The sequence below is a fragment of the Falco naumanni genome, chromosome 2, assembly GCF_017639655.2.
Source record: "Falco naumanni isolate bFalNau1 chromosome 2, bFalNau1.pat, whole genome shotgun sequence".
Taxonomy (NCBI): domain Eukaryota; kingdom Metazoa; phylum Chordata; class Aves; order Falconiformes; family Falconidae; genus Falco; species Falco naumanni.
Window position 1 is genome coordinate 1,959,256 of NC_054055.1, and position 19,864 is coordinate 1,979,119.

The following is a 19,864-nucleotide window of genomic DNA, read 5'->3' on the forward strand; positions in this document are numbered from 1 at the left end:
TTTTTTGCTATATCGAGCCCTGTGACAAGGCAGAGGAAAGTGAATGAAATCACTTTTAGTGCTGACTGGCATACTCAATTTATTACCCAAGCATATGCATAAAGCTTTTTTTGTGTACCACAGAACTTAGTTTAGATATGGTGAAGTTTTTTCTACATACCTGCTAGCAGAAAACTCCAGAGTTTAACTTTCTCAAGCTACTGTGTGATTCAGACACGATATTGTATACTCTTTCGTGCATGACCCCAGGGAGCTACTGTATCTGTTTTGTGGTTTCCTACATGTGCTTCTGCTGTGTGAAATGGCAGTCACTGGGGAACACTGCACACTAGTAACTCTGTTTTGGAGACAGCATTAAGCATATGAAGGAGAAAAAGATTTGGCCACAAGAATAAATCTACCACTTCCACTGAAGTCCACATAGTTTGTTGAAGATTTTCTATGCAGGCAATGTGCAAGGAGAGCACTTCAGTCTAATGAGCACAACCCAAACTTCTGAAGAAGAGTTGGAGGACCACTACCAGTGAGGAGAGAGCACCAGGGCACCGTCTTCCCAGCCATGCAAATGACTGCTGAATATTTATTCAGTAAATAATCAATTGGCAGTGGGCAGAACTGCATGCAACATTGGCCTGCGCTGGTTCTGTTCTTAAACTGAATTAACCCATGGGCTTTGGCTGAGAGGCGAGTGAATTTGGCTTATAGTTTCCCATTCATGCAACCTAAGCCTTTGGTGTTTCCAAGCATAGAACTTTCCATTCCCTCGTTGCATTTTTCAGGTGTGGATGTATCAAGCCAAAGGGAGGTGATGTACTTCAAGATGTACCCAAGAATGTGATATGAATCATGTATGGGACCAGCAAGCTGGATCTGCTCACTTAAATGGTCCAGCATCTGTTATAATGGAGACTTGGCTAAACTGGATATCTTAGCACCAGGCTCCAGCAACAATTCTCATACTGGAAATACCAACATCCGTGTGCAGTTCTCCCTGTGGCTTCCTAATATGAGGTTGGAGGGGGTCACATTCCACGTTTTTCCTGTTGCTTACCTCCTGCAAGCTCAGCTGTAAATTAGGTTGGGCTGTGGTCACAGTCTGCTTCCAGGCTGCTGCCATGTGATTTATTAACATTGGGGGGTGGGGTGGGTTTTTTTCCTCTGCCCCTCCTCCCTCCCCCCCCCCCCCCCCCCCCCCCAGCATAGTGCAATCGTTTCATTAGGCAGGACTTTTGTGAGGGTCCTGGGCTGGAGAAATCAGTTCTGACGTTTCCTTAATGGATTAAAAAGTGACAGAAAAGCATTGCTCATCAAAGATTCATGCCCTTTTGGTGGTGGAAAAAACCCTCACATTTCTAATGCCAGGCAGGAACTGGCTCCATCTTTTTATTCTCTCAATCCTTTATGTTATTCCCAGGGCTACTGGCCACAGGCTTTGGGAAATGCCCCCTGCAATATGAGCCAGGTAATTGAAAATTCAGCTGTCTTTCGGGCATGGGTTGATGGTGCTAGCAGTCCTTGAACTTTCAGCATCTGATGGTAATCATTTGGAGCTAGAATGCTGAGGGAGATGATGGAAGACCCTTTGCTTGAATAATTCAGGTAGAGACTGAATGAAGACTGGTGGGGAATAATCCCATGTTACTGGAAATCATGGTTCCAGGTGAATATGATTGTTGGACAGCTGTGCCCATCAAGGAGATGGGACCACCTTGCTTCAGCGATCAAAGCTCACAGTTCAATATATTTTGTCTTTTCATTGTGATGAGTTTCCTAATAAAAATAACCAATATGGTATTAAATATGATAAGGAAGTTCGAAAGATTGCATCCCTTAGGGAGTTGGGAGCTACTGCTTGTACTTAGCATTAGACCTATTGCTTTTCTTATTTGCCTCTTCTAATAGCTGCAGCGTGTTTGGTACCTGGAGTAAGTGCAAGGTGAGTCCCCTCTTGAGCTTGTAGATTTAAACATCAGAGGCACCTTCTACCTCTGAGATTCCTTACCTGGTTTTGGATAGGAAGGAGCAAAGAGTCCTTATGCAGCTCAGCAAAATACCCGTTATATTCTTTTAGCGGATTTAAAGCATTAATAACACAACTGCTAAAGTGATTTATTTTTTTAATCACATCTATAAAAAAATCGGAAATCTGGTTTTGCATGTACTATATTTAGAAGTGCCATCAGTCCCACTGAAATGGAAGCTGAGGTGCTGTAGATAATTTGGATATTTCCTGTGACAAAGAAACCTGGATCTGTTTGGATGGGCATCCTGCAGGCAGGCAGTTGGCAGCCTCACATTTGGCTGTGGGTTTATAAATCAGGCTTTGCTTTTCCTTTGCCCTGCACTTTGTGTAGGCAACACTGACTGCATTAATCAGTATGAACAATAAGCGGTCCATAAGCAGGTGTTTTATAGCGAACATGCCTTGATATAATTAGTCATAATTATGAACCGTTGTAGATATTAAAATATTAGGCATCCTTTCTTCACCACCTGTTTCTCGCTAGAAAAGCTTGGATGCTTTGAAATGCACTGAAGAGCTCAGGGCCCAAAAAAGCCCAGCTAGCAAGTGAAGCCAGAACTATGGCCTGTTGTAGACCATTCATCCCCCAAAACATCTAACTCGACAATACAGTTTCCTGCTTAAGGATTTCAATGTCAAAGCCCACAGAGACGACAGATGCCTTTTCAGTGTGCAGATCTCTCCCTCTGCCTTTATAACTGCTTGTGCAGCAAAACCCACAGCAGGGAAGTTAAATAGTCTGGAAACCTTTTTTTTTTTTTTTTGAGATAAAGATTAAATTGTCATAAATTAACGTAAAATTCAATATTTTATTTTTTCTACTGTGCATCTATCTCCCCTTGTTATTCCTTGAAGACTTATTTGTCATGGTCTGAATAGAGAGGAGGAGAAAAAAATGCTTCTGATAGCAATGTGGTCAGCAGACCTTACAGCATCTTGACTGTCTACCAAGGTTTCCTTCTATTGTGTAACAAGAAATATGTTGAAGCGCTGCTATTAAACTTCTGAAGTGGAGAAAAATGCCTGTCACAACTTGTGTGCCCAAGCTGGCTGCTCGGCATCTCTGCAAGACTCTTTCACTTAAGTACCTTGAAGAAAGTCCACGTATTGAGCTGTTAATGCCTGGATAGCTCTGGTGGGGGGCGGCGGGGGGGAGCTGGGGGGGCTCAGCCCGGAGAAAAGGGGGCTCAGGGGGGCCCTTCTGGCTCCCTACAGCTGCCTGGCAGGAGGCTGCAGCGAGGGGGGTCGGTCTCTGCTCCCAAGGAACCAGCGGCAGGACAGGAGGGAACGGCCTCCAGCCGCACCAGGGGAGGCTCCGGGTGGGCACGGGGAGAAATGTCTTCCCCGACAGGGTGGCCAAGCGCTGGCACAGGCTGCCCGGGGACGGGGTGCAGGCACCGTCCATGGGGGGGGTCAGAAGATGTGTAGACCTGACTGACACTGAGGGACATGGTTCAGTGGTGGCCTTGATGGTGCTGGGTTAACGGTTGGACTTGATCTTAAAGGTCTTTTCCACCTTAAGCAATTCTAGGATTCCACTGAAGTTTTTATTAATGACAAGATACCCGACGAGTGCCTCCTTTTGGGTGTTTTAATGCCTACCTGGGAAGGGCTGCTGGATACAAAGGCTTGAGCTAATCTCTGCAAACTCTAGCTATTGAGTCCTACTACCCCTTGCCCTGGTATTCCAGCTCCTACATTTGCGTGTCAAAGATATTGGCCTGTCTGCCAGGTTACCTTGTGCTTTAAGGAGTTTTGTGCAGGCCGTAACTTATTGCAGATTAATTGGGATGGAAAGGGAGCAATACCTCCCATGAATGTGGTAGCCTGTGGCCAGTGCATGAGTCTGGGCTGATACCCCCACCGTTCGGATCATGGCCCTGTCTCTCTTGATATCCAGTAAGATACAAGGAGAAAGCAGTGCCATATGAGAAACGGCTCATGGGGAAATAACTTCATTCACATTAACCATCGTGAGGAGACCTAATGAAAGACCAGCCAGGTGAATTGCCTGGTACTGCTTTTTAAAAGATGAGAGAGATGGTATACCAGCATCTGAGCTGCAGGGGTGGGATGTTGCTGTGATCGCTCGTTTTCCACGGCTTCGTGGGTTGGGTTGTCCTGATGCATCTCTGAATCACAACAAGGGTTTAAACTATCAGTAAAGTGCTGTTGCCTGCCGATCTGGATCATCCCTGAGTTTGAGGTGGGGTTTATGGGTTTGCAACACAGTGCCTAGTTGATGAAAACCAGTGTAAAGTGGAAGGGATTGATCTGCTTTCCTACCCCACCCTGTGCACAGGGGAGGTGGCACATCCACAAAGTGCTGGTGCATGCAGAGCCCTAGGACTGTCTGCCTCTGCAATTGCAACCTTTCTCCCTTAGCTGCAAAAAATCAACATTTACACCCAAGGAGGCTGGTGCTGCTCTTACCCAGCCGTTTGTCACGCTCTGGTGCTCACAGCATTTTTGGCTTCTCTATAAAGGAGCCTGTTTTCATGCTGATAAAAGCAACTCTGAGATCAGTTAGGTGTTGGGGTTTTTTGTTTTAAACTTCTAGAGAAGGTGAGTAATGAATATACATATATATATATATGTATGTATAAGTCCGCTGGACATGTTAAATCTGTAGTAGTGTGGGGAAGAGCTCAAACTCTGCTGTTACTTTTTACAGGGTAGATTGTGACTTGACCTGTGTCACAGAAAGCCATTCCTTTGTTCCATGAGAAAGTTGATGAAGGATCGTTGAATGAAGGCTTTATAACTTGGTGCGATGCAGGTTGTGCTGAATTTGGGGCTGCAGCAAACGGGACGAGTATCCCCTGCTCGTTGTGTGTCTTTGTGCTTTTGCTGCAGGTGGTCGTACAGTAAATGCAGAGAAGAAAAACATGTTTAATTGGGCACCCCACAGGAAGGAGACTGCCACAGCAGGAGAGAGATTGTGCGTGGTTTAGATAAGAGTATCTTTTGGGATGGTATTGTTAACACTGTGGCCAGTGCCCATGTCATATTCTATTCTTGTGCTTGGTAATGTTTTTTTATTAGCATGTATCCTAGATGTGAAGCCAAAAGTCATGTGGTTTGTTGTCTGTAAAATCCCAGGCTGCAAAACAGTGATGCTTTTTTTCCCGTGCACGGTATCTGTCTGGTCCATTCATCTCCTGGCCAGAACAGTGGTTTTATCTCCAACTTGTTTAATATCTATGGTGGCTTGTGCAAAGTGCAGAATGTCCAGTGTCATGTAGGAGAGCTGCAAGATTAGCATTTTTGTCTGGTATCTTTTACAACCAATGGGTGGTGAACCAGGAAGAATCTTGAACTTTGACTGTCTGGATTATTTTCAGCGTGAGTTTTGAATCCTGTTGAATTTCCAGGAAATGTCCTCTTCAGGTTATCTTCTTAAAGATGAGTAGAAAGTCAGGTTGGCTGTGATGCTGCTTTGAAAAAAACCCTCTTGAGTACATCAAGGTACAGAAACAGTGGTATAGCAGACTCGCTATTTCTGTAACACCTTCTGTTGGAGGAATTGAAGTGCTTTAATCAACGTGCAGCTCTTGATGAGTGGGATAATTATTTCCATTTTTACAGAGTTGAGAATATAAGAGAGATTAAAATGCCTTTTCTGAAATTGCAAACAGTTTTATTGCAAGGAAACGAACTGAGCTTTCTCTCCAAAGTGCATCCTCCCTGTGTGCTTTGGTTGTCTCCAGGGGCACCCACTGGGCATGCCAGCAGAAATGTTAAGTTTGCTTAGATTCTGGGAAGGTGAATCAAGAGTGTCCCTCCCCTGGAGGCTCCATATATCTTCTCACTTGCGATATTCTCTGCTTGTTGTGTGTCTTTGGTTTTGCTGCAGAATATAATACAGTAAATAAAGAGAAGAAAAGTATATTTAATTGGGCAATACCATTATTTTAGGATTTGAAGAACAGTGCGTGGGCCAGCCTGCCACTGGAAAGCACCAGGAGACAAAGCACTTGCAATGCCTTTTTCAACATGTGCGTAGAGCAGTCGGGCTCTTGCTCCTGCTTAAAACACGACAGAAATGACTTCTCTTATCTGCAAGTTGGGTGTTTGTGTTTTAGTCGTGGTGATGGGTACTGAAAGGGAATAGCTTCAGGGGAATCTCATGGCTCCCCTCTAGACAAGCGAGGCAGAGTTGTTCTTATATAATTTGACTTTGCTATGCCAGAATTGTAAACATCACGGAAAATGCCTGGCTGCAACAACAGGGTTGTGTGATTTGTCAGAGTTCCTGCAAGTGGAAAGGGGACCTTGTGTAAGTCGGATCTTCAGCTTCTCTGTTGTAGCTTTCATTAGGCATGTAATCATCATTTTTGTGCTCTCCAGACAGTGATTTCTGAATAAAACAAGCATGTAGGTATCTACTGCTTCATATTTTCTTGTTGCTGTCCTCAGCTGGAGTCCAGCTGACCCATCAGGCAGGATAGCTGGGTAGTCAGCTCTTGCAAATACCTTTTTGAGCTGTCATTGCCTGTCACTTGTGACACTGATGGAGAGAGAAGAGTGAGCCTATGTAGATTTCCATGTGGGGTAATGTTGTGGTTTGCCTTCTGGCATCGTTTTTGTTGATGTTCCTGGTTTTGCTTTCTCCTTCTGCATCTGCTGGTGTGGGTATGGCACTCTCTGAAGGTGGACCAAAATGACCAGTTAGACAAGGCTGGTTTTGGGGCTGTCAGATTCCACATGAATAGCCTGTCACCTTGTGTGGAGGGTACAACATGTTGGTATCTGTTGTTGATGTAAAACACGGAGCTAAGCAAGATCTTCCTAGACCCAAACTGAGAATTTCCTACACCCAAATCTAGGGTGTAATACAGGAGTCCTTTATGATTGCCCCTGCTGGGTGAGCTGCTTGGTCATTTTGTGAACACTTGATCCTGCTCTCTGTGAATCTCTCCTTTGACTCCTTCTCCTTTCAAGTTGAAGGCTGTTTGTCTTTCCTTTTGAGGGAAGGTGAAAGACCTCATACCAATATCAAGAATGGCACGCGTTGCCTCTTTTGCCATCAGGTTTTTGTCTTCCAGCACTGGATGATGATGCTCTCACCCTTTCAACCAGCTAAGAAATCCTTGGGGTTATTTTTTTGTGCCAAGCTTCATGACAAAGCAACATTTTTGGAGTTTGGTTTGCAGATGTTTGCTGCTAAGAGTAAGATGCAAGGGAAAGCAATAGTCCAAGGAATAAGCTTACTGGCTGTTTCTTCTCCCATTGCAATCCTTTGCCCTTGAATCCATCTCACATCTGTATCAGACTATTTGGGATAGGACTATCTGCTCTGAAAGAGAACATTTTACAATAGAATTCACGTAAACACTTGTGAAATACAGTAACTGCCTTTAAATAGGGATAAATATTCAGTATTTATCCTACCCACCATTCTTCCTAATGAAAGCCATGCTTATTAAGCTCATAAACACCAAACAGGCAAGAGCTGGAGGCACGTCAGAGCCTGCGATTAGACTGAGCTGGGCAAACAGCAAAAGCAGTCTGGGGCCAGGACAGAAACAGGATCAACAAAGGCAAATGTGGAGCTATTTCCTTTGCCATTGAGTGATCTGTTGAGATGCAGGGTAGTTGGGCCACAGGTTTGCTGAAGATATCTGGGGTTCTTAATGGCTACAGCCTTTTCTAGGCCTGGTATAGGAGCCATAGAGCCAAATGTCTTGCTGCCAGCTGGGGTCAGAAGCAGATAGGTACAGAAAGACCTTCCAGAACTCCCAGGATGTGAACAGAATGATCCTCTTTCTGGTAATCAGTTTTTCTGAGATTTCTTGAGTAAGAGGTGTCAGAGGCCATTACATTTAATAGCCTTCATTGGCTCTATTCTTAGTTGACTTACATAGTTCTTTTTTATTAAAACTATTTTTAATCTTGAAACCTATTGCCCTGGTCTGTTGGTGCTTTAATTAAAGTGAACCATAAGCTGAATGCAAGTCAACAACATCATGTGCCTGTGAAAATGACTGTCATGAGACTGGGATGTGTTAGCAGAAATAACATCCTCAGGAGGCATCAAGGATGTAGTCCTCCTGCTGCTTGATGCTGATGAGAGCTTAGCAGGGATGCTGTGCCCAGCAAGGTGCTCCACTTCAGGCAAGGTTTGGACCTCATCCAGTCAGTCTGTGCAAGAGCAATGGGCTGTATTATTTATCTTTTTTTCTCCCTGGATGAGCCTCATCAGTAGAGACTGAAAGAGCTGGACCTATTTAGACTAGAAAAGATAGCTGCCTATCCTCAGCCTCCAAATATGCAAAGTCTTTGGTAAAGAGAAAGGGAATAGTTCATCATTAGCATCAGTAATAGGTTTGTAATACTTGCATTCTTCCCATTAATATGGCCAGAAGCACTGGGTATCGCTGGTTATGTTGTTTGGGAAAGGTCCAGTAGATTAAAAACACATTATCAGGAGCTGGGGAAGTAAATCATTCTGCCGGGGGTAGATTGGGGAACCCCTATTGCTCTGTCCTGTTTTCTCATGAATCAGTGGCTCCCTAAGGGATTTTTGTTTACCTCTATGCTGAATGAAAGAGGGAGGATGTAACTGCAGGAGGCAGAGCTGGTCTCTGCTGCAGCAAGTCCCCTGGGGCCACTAATAGCCAGAAAAAGCCCTGGCTCCAGCTGTGCAGAATCTCTGAAACGGTGTAGGAATTCCCATCACAGTGCCATGGAGAGTTGCCGGCATAATTTGTGATGAGTACAGCTGCTGGGATACAGCTAGACGTTGCCTCTGTTCAGTGAAGTACACCTAGAGGGAAGCTGGTCCTCTGTAGTGGCAGAGTGTGGGGGGAAGGAGCGGCAGGCAAGTATGGGTTATCCCATAGTCCAGATACCTTTATCCCTTTGTTTGCTACCTGGGCAAGCAGAACTGCCCGACTGCTCCTCAGCTTTGCAAGGCTGCAAGCCCTGAAGCCTGGGGGAAATTAGCAGTCCTGCCTGACTACTCTTTCTGGTTGTGTTTTTGGAGGCTGGGAGCCCAAGTATTTAACAAAGTGTAATAATGTTATTTTTAGAGATTTGGCTCTCTTTTTGTTGCATCTGTTGATCTACAGTTCAATTACGGCAGCCCCAGCAGGAACGCATATTTCAATAATATGTTCTCTGCCACTTTCTTTGACCTGCTAAATTGAATTGTAAATGGAGCGTGTCACAGCTCAGAAATCTCATTCATGGCCTTCTCTAACAAGGTGTGCAGAGAGCTGTTAGCCTAGTCTTCACAGTAATCAAGTAAGATATGTCTGAGATGTGCAATGACTTACTTGAGGAAGCATCTGGTTAACTATTGAAGCCTCCACAGCCGGAATGGCAGAAATATTTTTTTCCTCCTCTTACTTCAGACCCACCGCAGGGCATTAGACCCAATTTCTTACTTGTTCTTCCCATTTATTTATTCATTGGCACATGCCTCTTATGCAAGACCACAGCATGTTACCTAGGAGTAGTAAATCAGCCAGAACCTTTGCAGTGTTTATGAAGTGGCCAAGACTGGCTCAAATGGGTTGTGGTGAGAGACGATGCACCCTTCCAATCAGTCCATCTCCTGCCTGGAGAGGGCTGTGGCAAATGGAGAAAGTCCTATACCTTATGAGATTTTAAGTACTAAGCAAAGATGGGACAAGAGAGAAAGCTGAGGATGAAGACTAAAAAGCAAGAGCTGGAGAATGTGCTCAAGTGGAGTTTTGCACCAGATGTTCGTGCCTTGGTTAAGATGGAGAGATAATGAAGCCTTTGGACAGGTTACAAAGTACTGTGAGAGCTGACTGCACTGTGGAGTCCTGCAGACTGCTGCCTGCTCTCTGAGTTCACAAGTCATAAATCCAACAGAGGGGTGAAAGCCTGATCCCTCTTCAGCCTCTTTAAGGTGATGGAATTGAAGCCCAGGCGTCTTGATTCTGTTCCCGATGTACATAAGGTCTGATATGTCAATATCTGCTAGTCAAGTGTATTGATTTGCTTGCTTAAATGCTTCAAATCCTTGGAGCGCAAGGTACTTTGCCTCTTTATACCCCTCTGCAATACAAGATTCAGCTATTGGATGTACATTTAGCAGTGAAGGCTGATTGCATCCTGGACTGCAATAGTGACAGTGCAGCCAGCAGCTTGAAGGGTGGGGGTTTTATTCTCTACTACAGAGACCGCATCTGAGCACTCAGCCTGGCTTGGGTTTAGCCTCTCTAAAACCAAGGCAGGCAATAACAGACAAAAGCAAGCCCAATGGGGCCACCAAACTGGTTGGAGCCTGGGAAATACAAGGAGAGGCTGAGAACTGGGGTTGTGCAGCAGGGGAAGGGAAGGGGGGATCTTACAGCTCCCTACAGCTATCTAAGGAGTGGCTGTACAGAGGATGATGAATCTTGGCAAGGGGCAATGGACTGCAGCAAAGGAAATTCCAGTTAGACAGTAGGAAAGTTTTTCCCCATGAGGGTGGTCAAACCCTAGAGAAGGACCCAGAGGAGAGTGGGAATTTCCATCCTTGGAGACATTCAAACCTTGCTGGGACATTACCCTGAGCAACCTGACCTGAGCTGGCCTTCCTTTGGGTGGGAGTTTAGAGCAGTGTCTGCCAGAGGCAGCTTGCTTGCCTCACTTTTATCTTTAATGTTTATTGGGCTCTGCATTTGACCTGTGACACTGCTATGAGAGCTAATGAGGTCAAAATCAAATGGGATGGAAAACGGTTCACACTTGTGGTATACCAGTCACTGGTTTAAGGACTGTGCATTCACATACTGTGGGTTATGAAATTTTGTAACTTCACTGTAGGAACTAAGTATTGTGCACATTGACAAAACACTGCAGCTGATATTTGTTCTTCATCTGCACTTCCTGGTTCTAATGGGTGCAGCTGGGAGATGTAGTCATTTTTCATCTTCAGAGATGATTTAATAACTTGCCTGAAGATTCTCTTTTGTTTGTTCGCATGAGGTCCGATTGGGTAATCTGGAAATGAAGGATCATGCCATCAATTTTTCTTCTGTATTTACTAGATAAACGTTAGCTTGCCTTCTTTATGCTCTAAGCTAATACTGATAAATGCTTGCAGGAAATTCATTCTTGAAAACGTCAGAAAATAGTGTAGTGAAGGCTCATTAGTGAGCTCTTCATTGTATCCGGGAGTTAATTTAAACGACCTGAAAACACACTTAAGTAATGGTGGTGCTATGATTGGAGTTCAGCTCTAGTATTTGCTCTTGAGGTAGAGAGCAGTTATTTAAGGCTGTATGGCCTTGAGCCTTCAACAAAATCCATTCATTGCTAAAAGCATGTGCCTGGGCTGGTGGGTGTTCGGGGACACGGGGCTGGTGTGCACTGCAGGGACATAAAATACATTTTTTTGTCTTGCTGTGTTTGTGAGTTTGAGGGCCTGGTTGTATTGGATGTGTCCATGAATGTTGTCTGAATGTAAAGCCTTCAGTACGGAGATTTACCAGTGTTTTGTGGGAAAATGATAAATATCTTATGGTGGGGAGATGGAGGTGAGATTCATCCATAGCTTGCTTAACTGCTCTGGTTAATGTAGCTTAGCTCGTCTGAAAGTGCTGCGTTTAAACTGCTAGGTGCTTTCTTCTGTGATGGAGGGTTGAATTTAAAAGGAGTGATGGGAGAAGGAGTGTTGGGGCCATGAACAGAGGAGGGGTTCAGGGAGATCTCACCATAGCCCAAGGGAAGCCCGTGAGCATCTGTACATCTGATCTATGTGGAGCTGTGGAGGTACTGTTTGATGTTACCGCTTGCTTTACTGGTTTTGATGTATTTCTAGCAAAGTTGAGTAAACCTGGCTTGCTCCTGGGTGATACCCTTAGACTTTTAAGCAGATCTGACCGGGGTGTATTAACCAAGCAGTCTAAAATAGCTGCTGTCTAGAGATGCTAGTGCTGGCAGGGCTCAACTAATATAGGGTGGTTTCCTCCAACTGTGGGTGTGACCTGTGATGGGGAGAAGACAGAAGCCAATAGAGCATGATCCCAAGGCTGAGTTGTGTGCAAATAAACAGCAAATGAGATCGGTGACCAGGGTTATGGTAGCAAGCTGACGTTCAAGAAGCTGAGGTCTGTCCCTGCCACTTGCCCATATCTTCAGCACGTCACATCGCCCCACGTCACATCACCCCTCCAGATTTCTGAGTTTTCCTCTTTGACTTTTCTGTATAGCCTAGTTTGCATCTGCAGTTGTTCCAGTAGCATGGCTGGATGGGTAGAACTGGTGAGAGGTGCCCACATTTGAGCTTTGTTTGGGTTTTTTCTGTGTGTATGTGTGGTCAGATCCATGTGCTTGTTGTTCTCCATCTGCTTGTGTATGTCCTGACCGATGTGCTGCCAGGTGTTGGGAGGGCTCAGCCTCTTTGGTTTCCTCTGACCAGAAATTGCAGCATCAAGCTGAGATGCCCTTCAGCAAGAAATTGCTTTAAAATATATTTCCTATAAAGGACTTCTGTTTTTCACAACTGGAACTTATTTTGATTTAAAAAAAAAAAAAAAGGTGGGGGGGGGGGAAGACATTGCAAAAAGCTTCTTCTCTAGTTTGATTTTTTATTTACTTATTTATTTTTTAATGAATGAACAGGAGGTTTGCTGTAATCAGGAGACAGAGAATGGGTAGTGTCCATCATGAAGACTGAAACCCATGAATTCCCAGAGGCGCTTTGACTTGAACAAGAGCCCTCTTCGTGTCGGATGACTGGCAGTTCCAGAAGCCAGCCTGTCTCTCCGATTGCTCCTTCAGTTCCAGCTGGGGAGTGCCAGCTATGCTAGGAGAGCTTCTCCAGCAGGCACATCTACCACCTCACATGGCATGCTGTGGTCATGCTCCAATGGTGGTTCTGGCAGAGGTGCTGGAGAGAGCGGAGTGGAAGCTGGGACTGTTCAGCGCCCCTTGTACACAAAGTTATTGTGAAAATCCTCTTCGGTCATGGGGAATGGAGGTGGAGCATTCTGCTATTAATGTTGGTGGAAAGAGACCCGTGGGCTGGTGGGAAGATATTAACGCTAGTTGAAAGTGAGAAGATAGCTTCAGAGGCTCTTTATATAGCCAACAAAAAGGGCCAGCTTCTTTCAGAGCGAAATGTAGATCATTTAATTGAAACCTTTGTTTGGAGCAAAGCTTTGGTTGACTGTACGTGGAGACCACTATAGCCTTATTTACGCATAGATAATAATTCTTGTCCAAGGTAGCTATAGAGAAATACAATTTCTATTTTTTTTTTTCCCCTCTGTAGAGCAACTTCCTTCCACCATTTTTTCAGTAGCAGGTTATATTTATTAGAAACAGGCTTAATGTCTCTGACCACAGAAACCTCTGACCAGAACATAGATTCTATCAGCAGATGAAATGGAAAAATAATTTTAACTAACTTGTTAGGTTGGATTATGCTGCACAATGTGTATTATAACCCGGTGTTAATGTGGAGAAGTGAGTCAGATGTGTTTATGGCTCGGGTTTGTGCTGACTTTTCTAAACATGGGACCGTTTGGATTTGGAAAGCCAACTATTTTAAGAGGAAGGTTGAAAAAATACATATTTAAAAGCAGGAAGGGGATCTTTGAATAGTTTGGCAGAATAAACCTTGGTTCTGCTTGAAGCAGCAATCAGGCAAGGAGGGAGTCTGCTCTACCAATAACATTTAATGACGAGTGATTTCCTGGTGCAGTGTGAAATACAAATTAACAGCCAAGAAGAATGCAGAATTGAAAGAGAGCTCAGTTTATCAGTTTTCCTGAAATAATGAATCTAGCAATAGAAGATTTTTGGTTCAAAGCCAGAGTGCAAGGAAGTGAGTTGGAGTTTTTCTATTGATTTTAGTGGGCTCGTCTAATCCTTTTGCTGCCCTTCAGCCTCCCTGCCGTCATGCTGCCTTTCTGGGTGGTAGCAAATGCTACCTGGCTTTCCTGTCTTTGCTCCTCAAATAAAGGCTGAGTTTTTACAAAGTGGTCTGTGATGAAGGGCTCTTTTTTTTTCCCCCCCCCCCCCCCTCTTTTTTTTTTTTTTTTTTTTTTTTTTCCTTCCCCTCTTTGGTCTGTGGTTTAAAACTTTTTGCTTCTTTTTCTAACTGTTAGTGATCTATATTGATTTGAGGCCCTCCAGGCTAAGGGGGCTTTAAGTCTGAAGGAAATCAACAGCTGTTTCTCCCTCTCTTTTGCGTTTTGCTGTTTGAGCCCCTCTTTCAAAAAAAACTGTATTCTGTTTTATTGAATGCTCTTAAAAGACCAATGCACCTGTAGAGCCGACTCACTCGAATTGTGAATGCAGGTTTGTTCTTGCCTTCTTTTAAGCCTCCTTATGCTCTCTGTGCAGGGTTTTCATGGGGCATTGGAAAAGAAAATGATAGTGCTGCACTTGTCTGACTTAACCTACTGTTTTTGTGGAAGAAGTTTGTTTCCTCTGACTGATTTCAACGGTCACTTAGTGTCAAGTTGTTAACATTTTCTGCCTTTTAGCCTTTTAAAGAAAATATCTTTTAATCAGGAAAAGACATCTGCTTTGTTGTGCATCTCCTCACTTCCATGCAACCACAAACTCACCCCTATATGTAAGGGTCTTTCAGAGGCCCATTAGGTGAAATCTTGCTCACTGTGGTTTCAGCTGCTCTGGGAGAGCTTTGGGAACGTACTGCTACAGAAGGTTTGATGTGAGTGTCGGTGCAATCCTCATGGCTGGATGTGAATCAAAAGGGGGACTGTAAAAAAAAAACAAAAGTTTCCATCTGTGAGCTGCCATAGTTAGCTGTACTGGTATAAACTGGGGCAAGCTTGCAGCAGCGTAATAGCAACGGCATTTGACTTCCTTCACCGGAAAGCTTCTAGGGATGCACAAGTTGGAAGGGGCCCAACTTTGCCCACATTGATTGATTGCTGGACTGTTGTTGGCTATGAGCTAATCCATGTAGGAATGGAGCCCTAATCATCCAGCACTGGCATTTCCTCCTACCCGTTCACACTTCAAAGCAAGCTTCTCTCTTATTTTCACACTCACATGTGCTCCCCCCCCCCAGTTCATTTTGAAACTGTGTTGCTTGTGGGTGCCAGAGAAGATGCTGGAGGTGGTGGGTTTGTTTTAGACAGGAGCATTTTAAAAATCCTCCTGCATTTTCATCCCAAGCCAGGAGGCGCATCTCAAGACTGCAAGTCCTGCTGCTCGCTTGGGATGACAGAGATCTCCAGCAGCAACTGTAGGTGGAGGAGGGCATTTCAGGACTAGTGTCAGCTGGGGTGACTCCAACAATTTCAGTGAAGGCAAATGTTTATGCTTTGCTTCATCCATAGGCTGTTAGCAGCTCATCTAGCTCTAGCCTTGGCTTTAATGGAGCAGACCTTGAGCCAACTGTACTTGCTCTCCCTTCTGAAAATGCAGCCTTCTCCTCCAGCTGGGCACAAAGAAAAGAGCAAGAGGGGCAGCTTAGCTCATTCCACAGCATTTTGATGACCTTTGGGAATATACCTGGTAATAAATAAGCAATTTAATGTGATACCGCATGTTGTACCTCTCTGTTTTGCCTGCATGCCCCAGGCAGGGCTTGGGACACATTTCCTGATAGACTCAGCTTAATTATCAAAATATTTAAACCTCAGGAAGAGGGGCATGTGTAAATGCTGTGATAGCCGCTTCTGATCAACAGAGTCTCACCCTGGGCAATCTTAACTCTAAGATCTTCAACGTTCCTTCTCTGTTCCAAGTCCAACTCACACTCTGTTTAGACCCTGATGTTGTGCTGATCTGCTTTTTGGGAAGATAATGGGCAATTTGGTGGTCTAAAGGCCTGATAAAGGTATGTCAAGTCAATTATCAAATGGACATGGTTCTGGCTTCTCTAGAATGGCGCAGCATTGCATTGTATTCGCACTATAATTCAGCAGGGAGTAGCTGTGGCAGAGAAATGTGCATTAGCTGTGCACGTGGCTAGTTTTGGCAGAGGATCACTTTCTAGTGACAGCCAAGGAAACTCCACTAAAGAAACTTTTGAAAAAGCACGGATTTTTTTGGTTGAAGAATTTTTTTGGTTTATAAATGGTATCACACACAGAGATTTCTTCCAGCATATGTGTGATCAGCTGGAATATAGAAATGAGTGAGAAATATCATCGCTTCTAATACAGCAAGTTTAACTAAATTGAAATAATCCTTGTAGGAGGGTTAGGTGGAAGTGTGTATGTAGATGAACTTCACAGTATCTCCTACAGATCTTACAGGAAATAAAATAATCTTCCTGAGCCTCTGTTTTCCTGCCAGGTGGTAAATAATGCTGCGACATTCGTCTGGGTTGGGTAGTTGCAGCAATAGAGGTTGGTGCAGACTTCAGCTAACCAAAACTAATCTCCAAGTTGGAGACATCTCTTCCATGCTCTGTGGTAGAAATTTCAGGGCTGTTTCAAACAAGTAAGATTAAAACTTGCAGCACAAGAGCAGGTAAAATGTGTGAACCAGCTTCACAGTTGAATCACAAACTGGCTTTTTCTGTGGCAATTTCCTTTAACTTTTTTTCTACCCCACCCCATCCCTTACTTTGGAGCTGGTTGTGCTCCCACCTGACACAGGGTGGAGATTGGGGATGCACAAAACTGGTGGAGAATGTGGATGAAATGCTGATATGTTTGTTTGGGATTTTTAAAGAATTTTATAATTTTAAAAAATTGCTGGCAAACTGCAACTTGGTAACATGTCTCAGTCTTAACTTTTTTTCCCTTTTGTGGCTCTTCTGATTCTGTCTGTCGATACTCTTGGAGTACGAGATCTTATTCCCATTGCTACAGGTGGCTCCACAATAGATCTGAGATCACAAGCACAGTGGTATGTTTAAGATGCCTGGTTTTGAAAGTGCTTCTGCAATGAAAAATCTTCAACCCATGCCTAATCCTTTTAAATAGTCTTACTTCAAAGTTACTTATCTTATTTTAATTGATACTTTCTCCATCCTTCTTTGGGCTGTGGCCATCTCAGTGGATGTGCTCTGCAAAGACTTTGTCTGCATGCTGGTTGGCTTTTGAGGTTAACCAAGCACATGGTACATGTCTTCTCTGGCCATTTAGCTGGAGGAAAAGGGTGGCTTTTCATTTATTGCTTTCCTTTAAAGTTAGATGTTAGTATAATGAGATTAATACTACTTTGTGCCATTCTGTAAGACGTGGCTACATCGGCATTAGCGAGTAGGGTGGCCCCGGAGATGTTTGTGGAAGGAGGTAGTTGGTGCCAAGATTCTGACATCCGTGGCCCAAGCATTTGGGAGGTGGTGGTGGCATAGTCACTTAGGACTAGCTCTAATTGGGTCTTGTGGACCAAGCGTCTGTTGGTAGTGCTTGGTGGCGTTCATCTGCAGGGCGATACCAAGTAGTGTGTGAGCTGAGCGTGTTTAAGCTTAGTGCAAGTAGTTGGTAACTAGTGAGCACGTCCTCTTATCTCAGTGTGAAGAGGGAGAAGCTGAAAGGCAGGGAAGGGTTTTTTTTCTAGAAGAAATGCCAAAATTGTTAGTGCTGACGTTCTTCTAAAATCTCATGGAGCCAAAAATATGGATGTTTTTTCAAGCATCTTCAAACTTTCTGGTGGTTCTGCCAGAGTTCCTGTAGGTGAAGTGGCACTGTTTTCCCCACCTACTTGTGGCTGTAGTTGAGTGATCAGGATGACTGATTTTAAGTGTTTATTTTTGGCAGTAGAGGCTTGAAGCTGTTGCACGCTGCAGATTTCACCTTGCTTTGAAGCATATGGGAGCTTGCAAAGTAGGGGCCTGTAAGGCTCTTCTGATGAGGGGCTGTTGGAGGGAGGTTGTACAGAACCTGGGCTAAATCCAGTATATTGTGCATGTAGGTCAGATTCGTGTAGGCTCAGGTTTTGGTTCAGTTTGTGCTGAATAGCTTCAGTGGTGCTGGGAAGATGTTCCCTGTCCTTCTGAAAGCCCACCCAGACTTGTGTTTGAACTCACTGAATTATGTCGAGCCTTAAGGAATTTAGCTGGGTTTTCACAAAATCAGCCAGGCAAATATTCCTGGCAAGTGCACCGTCAAGGACAGACCAAATATAGCTTTTGGAGAGCTTGACACAAGCTATGCTACTTGCATGTAAATGGGGACACACATACACACAGGAAAAAAAGCCCAAATAATGTTCTGAAAAGTTTTTCTTCGCTTGTTTATCAAATCAGTGTCTAGTGCATGAATACTGTCATAGCCTGCTGAAAGGGTTAGCACTCGCTTCCTCCTAGGGAATTTTGGTGGGATGGAGTGAACGCGTGAGTGGGTTTTGGTTTGGGTGTTTTGTGTAATCCAGATGTTCCGTGGGATCTGAGACTTCTTGGTTGGAAAGGGTTGGTTTAGCGGTGCAGTGGTGGTTGGTGTCAGGGAGGTTCATCGTGGAGAGGTGTTGTAGCCTTGCTGCTGCATTTAGTTCTGGAGAAGACCAGCGTTGGCTGATGTAGATGCTGTGACTGGCATCCTGCTACCAAAGGCAGGGTGTTTTGTGGGAAAAACCCCCATTCCAGCCTTAGTGCTTTCCCTCCAGCAGCTCAGCTCTGCATATAGATGCAGTTCTGGGCGTGAGGTGAAGAGATTGTAGCCTCCAAGCTCATGGCAGAGCAGTTTGGCCGTGTGGTTTTGAATGTACTTGGTGATTGCACTGTAGAAGTCCCTTTTACCACCTCCTGGTCCTTTTTGCCCCATTTATCTGGAACACCAAGCCCCTCATGGGACTTGCACCCCTGCTTGGTAGAAGTTGGCTAACAAACGAGCTGAGCTGAAAAAAATGTTTTAACCGTAACCCCAGTCAAGAATTGGGAACTTCTAGCAGAAAACATAAATTCTGGTGCAGCAAAAATTAAATAATTCCGACCCTTTTTATTGCTTTCTCTTTCTTTTGGCACTTTTTATAAGATGGAGCATAAAAGGATGAGCTGTACCACAGGACTGGTATCCAGGGTGATGCATGATGGAAAATAGTCAATACACTGTCAATACACTGAATGAAGTAAATGGCTTCAGCTCTGAAGATGGAAAGGAAGGGCAAAGAATAGCAATGTTTCTTGTATCACTAAAAGTGTTTATATTGGTTGCATTGTTTTGCATAATTGAAAAGCCATGAGACAGTTCACTAGAGAAAAGGGCATTTTCAAGAGAGATTAATGTTGTGCTCAGGGTCTAGAAGGAATTTATAGTAGTAGAGTTGCTCATACACTTTTTCAATTTTCCTTCCTACTTGCTCATTCTGGGAAGAGAGGGTTCATTTGAATATTTTCCATAAAGAATTTATTTCAGTGTTTTGTTCCAGACTGGATGCTATTTGAAATGGAAACATGTGTGGACTGTTTTAATGCCTGCAGATTAAAACCAACAAGGACCACGTGGAAATGGTCCTGTTTTCTTGCAACACTGTTCTCTTTATGGATGTCCTTGTGGTTTAGGATTTTACTCATGCTATTGGAGCAGGTCACTGAACAGATGTTTTAGGGATTTGGGGGGGGGGGGGGGGGGATATGCATGTATGTGTAGTATTATTTGAAACATTCATGAAAACTGAATGTTGGTGCAAATCTTCCATCCGATGCTGGTGTAGTCTCTCCTCTTGTCATATTATTTGCAAAAATATTTGCATATGTGGTGGTGGGAATAAATGTTGCAGATGGGTGGTTTAGCTCTGCAGGATCTGAGTGCCCTGGGGGAAGGAGTAAGGGTTTATATGTCTGTGTTGTAGTTATTTGAGCTGAACCCATGGGAGAGTAAGATGCCAATTTGCCTCTCTCGCATGTGAATGGAAAAGTAAAAATTGCCTCAGAGAAACCTCAAACAAACAAAAAAACCCACCCCAAGCCACCAAACCTTCAACCAAACAAAAACAGCAGTTCTG

The 19,864-nt window shown here is 44.2% G+C and overlaps 1 protein-coding gene across 4 annotated transcripts in view; it reads left to right on the top strand.

The window, feature by feature from the left end:
• Positions 1-19,864, top strand: part of GDPD5 (glycerophosphodiester phosphodiesterase domain containing 5) — a 173,017-nt gene that overhangs the window by 105,138 nt on the left and 48,015 nt on the right. The gene's annotated exons all lie outside the window — the stretch shown is intronic.